Here is a 6982-nt window from a genome sequence, read left to right as displayed (position 1 = left end):
CAGTAGGGGTCTGCCTAACCCCCCCGCCTCCGGCGGTGTTTTTAAAAAAAAAAAAAAAAAAAAAAAAATAAACCCTAAACCCTAAACCCTAAAACCCTAAACCCTAAACCCTAAACCCTAAACCCTAAACCCTAAACCCTAAACCCTAAACCCTAAACCCTAAACCCTAAACCCTAAACCCTAAACCCTAACCCTAAAACCCTAAACCCTAAACCCTAAACCCTAAAACCCTAAACCCTAAACCCTAAACCTACCTAACCCTAAACCTAAACCTAAACCCTAAACCCTAACCCTAAACCCTAAACCCTAAACCCTAAACCCTAAACCCTAAACCCTAAAACCCTAAACCCTAAACCCTAAACCCCTAAAACCTAAACCCTAACCCTACCTAAACCCTAAACCCTAAACCCTAAACTAAAAAACCCTAAAAAAACCCTAAACCCTAAACCTATAAAACCCTAAACCCTAAACCCTAAACCCTTAAACCCTAACCTAAACCCTAAACCTTAAACTAAACCCTAAACCCAAACCCTAACCCTCACCAAACCAGACCCATTTGCCCCCAAAAAATTTTCTCTGAAAAAACACACAGTAAAAGTGAGAAAAAAACACACTAATCCCGTCACTATTCACGCCCCACCTGCCGCCATGCCGCCGCCGCCGGATCCCGGCCGGCCAACCACTCCACCTGAACGCCTCCCCACGGCGACCAACCTGTCCAAGTTTCAGCCCAAACCGAGTCCGTTAACCCCTCCAAATCTCCGATCGTTTCTTCGCCTGAAATTCGCTCCACTTCGCCGCCGGCCACCGATGCTTCTCTTGGTGCCGCCGACCACTCATTAGCTTCGTCTCTTCCTCAGCGTTCTTTCCCTTCACCTGCGCGACCGTCTTTCTCCTCCGTTCAGGCGCAATCGACGGTTGAAGCTGCGGCAGTACTGTTCACTGCGCAGTCGTCTGGTTTTCCTCAAAATCCGGCCACCTCCGGCAATGTTAGTTTAAATCGAACCCCGATCTGTGATCCCCAGGTCCAGACGAAGACAATGGTTCATGAATCAGGTCAATCGGTGTTCGATATCGCCGGGAATTTTAGATCTAAGAATGCGGTGTCGGTCGCCCCATCTGCGTCTTTTCCGTCGCCGATTTCAGGCACTTCGCCGGCATATTTCTTCAATTCCTTTCAGGGTTGTGATCGTCCTTCCATGGGCAATGTGTTGCCATCTTCAATTTCTGAAAAACCGCCGGCGATCGGAAACGCCCAATTTCCGGTTTCCAATCAAATTCCTACCACTGTTTCAGCTGATTTCGCCCCTCCTCCGCCCGGTTCTGCTGTGTTTGATTCCGGTTCCATGCTCTCTGGGCCTTCGCCGTTCAACTGTGGTTCTTCGGTCGGAAAGTCAACGCTAAAGTCAACGGTCAACGCCGGGAAGTCAACTTTGCGGAATAGGCGTGCTACCTCTGTCGTTCCAGGTACTTCTACTGATCCTACTCATCATATTTCTGGAGTTTCACATCCCGTTTCCTTTAAGGATGTTTTGGCACCTCCCTCGCCCCGTTCTGCGAAAAATAGTTTTTTGGAGGTGCTTGATTCGATGGAGGAGATGCCTGCGCCGTCTTTTTTGGATGGAAAGCCAGGCATTAAATTTTCGTCTGAGACTATTTCCTCATTATCTGAGCCTTTCAAGTATGCATTGGTTGGCAAAATTTCAGGTAATCGGTCCTTTGTCCCAAACTCTTCTATTTCCACGGCTTTTGATAAATTTGGTTTTGGGCGACCGTTTAGTTTGAAATTTTTACCTCGGGGATTTATGGTGATCATCCTCTCTAGTGAGGAAGATTATGCTCGTCTTTGGACGAAGAGTAGTATGTTCGTTGGGCCCCTTGGCATTCGTTTTTCAAAGTGGACTCCGGAATTCAAGTTTCAAGCGGAGTCTCCGCTTGCTCCTGTTTGGGTTCGGATCCCAGAATTACCCCTGCATTTATATGATAAAAAGAGTCTTTGTGCGATTGCTAAACTTTTGGGTAACCCTATCAAAGTTGATGACCACACCGCTGAGCTTTCTCGTGGGGCTTTTGCCCGGGTTTGTGTGGAAGTTAACGTGTTGGAGCCTCCTGTTCAACACATTTGGGTGGGCTGGGGCGATCACATTCAAGAGATTGAGGTCGTATATGAGAGGATCCCGGCATACTGCACTGATTGCAAAATGCTGGGACACGCCACGAGTGTTTGTTACTCACATGGCAAGAATCCCCGGCCGACCCGGCCTAAGTCTTTTGGCCCAGTCCCTCCGTCTCAGACGGCTGCTTCGGGTCAGTCACCCCAGGAGGGTGTCATTCCCGGTGATGTCCCGGGTCCTCAGGACCCCAATGCTGAGACTTTTGTTGGTCCTAAGCGTCGTAGAAGGAGACGGCCTGCGCGTCGTGCTCCACCTACTGCTGTCCCCCCTCCAGGGCAAGGTCCTTCACTGTTGAAAAGTACTTCGAATGCTTTTGATGTCCTTTCTCCTTGGCAGCAGGAGGCGCAGACTTTTGATTCTACTGTGTTAGTTGGTTCCACTTCTGTGAGTGGGCCCCATTTGGGGGAGGTGGGTGTTGATATCACCGGTGGTCCTCCTTTGGAGTTTGATCCCTCCGGGGGTATGGGTTCTGAAGGTTTGTGTTCACCCACCGTTGAGGTTTCCCCGTTGGCTTTTGGAGGTGTGTCAGCCCAGTCTGGGGCTAAAGAGTTGGAGGAGGAGGATGTTACTCCTTTTGTGGATTGTGCGGAGGTTTTGGGGTCTCCGCATGCTGGTATTGACACGGTGTTTTCTGAACCCGTGATCTGTTTGGAGAATCATAGTTCTCACTCGATACCTTCTGGCCCTCCGTCCCCTGCCGATGCTTCTTCTTTGTTCACTCAGTTGGTTGATAGGCAGGGTTCTCCTGTTGCTGAGAGGGTTGTCTGTGAGAGGCTTGTTGAGGATCTTGACCAGGGTTTTGATAGACATTCTGAACCAGGTGATGGTCGTGCGTCTGAGGACGGCATCTTGGATTCAGATATGCCAGATGTTAAGAAAAAGAGGGGGAGGGATGACCTCCCTGGGTCGCTCAGGAAGCGATCAGGCATTTCTGCTGCCCGTTCATCATGAATTTCCTAATCTGGAATATCCGGGGACTCCGGGGTTCAGAGTCCCAACAGAGGCTTCACGCTTTTGTTAAGGAGAAACAGATTAAGGTTTTGACTGTTTTGGAGCCGATGATCGATTTAGATCAGCGATTCATGACTCGTCGTCTTGGTTTTTCTCGGGTCATTTCGAATCTTTCTGGTCACATTTGGGTGTTTTTTGCTGCTGATGTGCAGGCTGAGTGTGTTCTTGATCATGCTCAGTTCCTTCACATTAAGATTTCTGCTCCTTTTTTGCCCACATCTGTTTTTTGTTCTTTTGTTTATGCCAGATGTGATTATATTGAGCGTCGTGATCTCTGGTCTTCCCTGCTTCATGTCAAGCCTGTTCTGGGTCCTTGGCTGGTGGGTGGGGATTTCAATGTTGTTCGTGATGCGTCTGAGTGTTTGGGCACCCGTGGTGGTAGGTTGCTACCCATGGAGGAGTTCAACACTTTCATTATGGATTCTGGTTTGATTGATGCTGGTTTTGAGGGGTCTTCGTTCACTTGGACGAATAAGACCATTTGGAAGCGGTTGGACAGGGTTATGGTATCCGTTGATTGGGGTGATCATTTCAGCTCCATTCGAGTTGAACATCTTCCCCGTACTGTTTCTGACCACTGTCCGCTTTTGGTCACCGCTCCGGTTTTTGCCCGTGGGCCGAGCTCGTTTCGCTTCCAGCGTATGTGGCTTCGGCATCATGGTTTTTTGCAGACCGTTAGGCTCAATTGGTATTTGCCTTGCAGTCAGAGCGGTATGTCGCGTCTTTTTGTCAAGTTGAAGCGTCTTAAGGCTCACCTCAAGTGGTGGAATCGGGATGTTTTTGGTAACATCTTTGATAAAATCACCGAGGCTGAGAGTGCAGTTCGTTCTGCTGAGCTTGTTTGTGAGGCCGATCCTTCAGATTCGAATTGGACTGCCCTGTCCGATCGGAATACGGATCTGGCTCGTGTCACCGCCATGGAGGCGGATTTTTGGAAACAAAAAGCTGCATGCAACTGGCTAGAGGATGGTGAGCGGAACACCAAACTCTTTCATAACATGGTTAAGAAGAAGCGTGTGGCTAATAAGATTTTCCGTATATGGGATGATGGGGTTTGCCTGACGTCTCCTGAGATGATTCAGCAGTCGGGTGCCTCGTTTTTTCAGCACTTACTCACTGGGGATCCCTTTGTGCTTGATTGTCCCGATTTCTCGGGGTTTCCTTCGGTGATTTCTGATGAGGATAATTCTGGGATTACTACCACCCCCCTCCCTTGAGGAGGTGCGTGCGACTGTTTTCTCTATTTCTCCTGACAGTGTGGCAGGCCCTGATGGATTCTCTTCGGCGTTTTTCCAGCATTGCTGGGAGATAGTTCATCAGGATGTGTTGGATGCGGTTTTGGATTTTTTCAGAGGCTCTCCTCTGCCTCAGAGCTTTACAGCCACCACGATTACTTTGATCCCAAAAGTCGAGGGTGCTCGGGCTTGGTCGGATTTCCGTCCGATCAGCCTGTGTAATGTCACGAACAAAATCATTTCTAAGTTGTTGTACTCTCGGTTGCGGGCTGTGGCGGAGAGACTCATTTCTTTGAATCAGAGTGGTTTTGTTCCAGGGCGGATGATTTCTGATAACATCCTCCTTGCTCAGGAGCTCACTCATAGTCTCACTCTCCCCAATCGTGGTGGTAATGTTATTTTGAAGTTGGATATGGCTAAGGCCTATGATCGGGTCCAATGGCCTTTCCTTTTTGATGTTTTGCGTCATTTTGGTTTCTCTGAGCAGGTTGTGGCTTTGGTCTCGGCCTGCATTTCTCATTGCCATTTCTCCGTTAATATCAATGGCTCTCTCTCGGGGTTTTTCGGCTCTACCAGGGGCCTCCGGCAGGGAGATCCATTGTCTCCCCTTCTCTTCATTTTAGGGGCGGAGTATCTTTCGCGTGGCCTTGACAGACTCTACTTGCGTTATCCTGCTATTAGGTACCGTTCTAGTTGTGATCTTTCGGTTTCCCACCTGGCCTATGCTGATGATATCATTATTTTTGCGAATGGTGGGTCTCGTGGGATGCAGCGTCTTTTAGACTTTCTGCATCACTACGAGAACTGTTCGGGACAGCTCGTGAATGCTGTCAAGAGTTCCCTGATTTTACCTCCGCGATGCTCTGAGCGTCTTCGTTCTAGACTTTTGCGTATCACTGGCTTTGCGGAGGGTCATCTGCCGATTAAGTACCTCGGAGTTCCCTTATTTCGAGGCAATAGGTCGTGTTCTCTTTTTGAGCCCCTCTTACAGTCTGTTAGGAGGCGGCTGGAGGGTTGGGAGATTCGTACTCTTTCTCCGGGGAGCCGCATGACTCTCATTCGTAGCGTGCTCCTCTCGATGCCCATATACTTGTTTCAGGTTGTTCAGCCTCCGTTGGCTGTCATGGAAAAACTTGAGAGAGCCTTCAATGCCTTTCTTTGGGGATCTAGGCCCTTGGAGAAGAAATGGCATTGGGCTCGCTGGTCTCGGGCTTGCCTCCCTGTGGTAGAGGGGGGTCTTGGCTTCCGCAGATTGAAAGATCTTGTGGATAGCTTCTCTATAAAATTGTGGTTTCGGTTCAGGCAGGGATCCTCCCTCTGGGCCAAATTTTTGATGAGGAAATATTGTCTCTTGGCTCACCCAGCTTGTGTTTCTTCTCGTGGTCTTATCTCTCCCACTTGGCGGCGTTTGCTCCAGATCAGGCCTCGTGCGGAGAGTGGTATTCGCTGGCGTGTCGGTCATGGAGAGGCTTCTTTTTGGGATGATTGTTGGTTCGGTGATGTCCCCTTGTCCAGGCAGACTGAGGTCTGTGGGGATCGAGGGGCCCGGGTTTCCCATTTTCTTTCGGAGGGAACCTGGGATTTTGACCTTCTTTGTTCAGTTGTGGCTCCTTCTTTTGCGGAGCAGATTATGTTGGTCCCGATTCTTTCGGGAGAGGTGGATTCGGCTCGTTGGATCCATAGCTCCGATGGTGCTTTTTCAGTCAAGTCCGCTTGGGAGTTGATCCGTTTGCGCGCCCCGATCTCTGATATTAATCGGCCATGTTGGGGTAGTTGGTTGAGGCCTACGATGTCATTTTTTCTTTGGAGATTTTGGAATCAGTGGCTCCCAGTTGATGATGTGCTTCAGCGCCGTGGCTTTGCGTTAGCGTCTCGCTGTCAGTGTTGTGATATGTCTGAGACATTCACACATGTGTTTATTCGCAGCCCGGTGGCCCGCCATGTTTGGCATTTTTTGGGCGCTGTCTTTGGGGTTCGTATCCCTGACACTGAGGATTTCAGGTTATTCCTTAGTGCGTGGAAGAGAGATCTGGTCTGGGCTCCAGGGGGCCATGTGAGGGAGTTTCTCCCTTTCATTATTTTGTGGTTTCTCTGGACTGCTCGGAATGATGCGAAGCACCGCCAGCTCTCCATTTCTGGAGAGACGGTGAAGTTCCAGATCTTGTCTTACCTGCGCCTCGCCCATTCTGCGCGTACTGTCAAACCCAAGCATTGGGTGGGTTTTTTCCAGGTGGCGCGATCGCTGGGGATTTCAGTTTGCTTATACAGATATCATCGGACGGCGATTGTTCGTTGGCTTCGGCCGCCGTCTGGTTGTTTTAAGCTGAATGTGGATGGGAGTTCGAGAGGGAATCCTGGGGATTCCTCGGTTGGTGGCGTCGTTCGTGATCATTCTGGGCGGGTCTTGCTTTCGTTCAGTGAGTTCATTGGAGCTGGGTCTACTATCCGGGCGGAACTCTGGGCGGTCTGGAGGGGTCTTATCCTTTGTTCTGATCTTTCTCTTTTCCCTCTTTGGATCGAGGTTGATTCACAGATATCTATTCAGATCCTCCGTTCTCGTCA

The sequence above is a fragment of the Primulina eburnea genome, unplaced genomic scaffold (genome assembly GCF_022965805.1).
Source record: "Primulina eburnea isolate SZY01 unplaced genomic scaffold, ASM2296580v1 ctg1404_ERROPOS492791, whole genome shotgun sequence".
NCBI classification, from domain to species: domain Eukaryota; kingdom Viridiplantae; phylum Streptophyta; class Magnoliopsida; order Lamiales; family Gesneriaceae; genus Primulina; species Primulina eburnea.
This window is presented reverse-complemented; position numbering follows the sequence as displayed.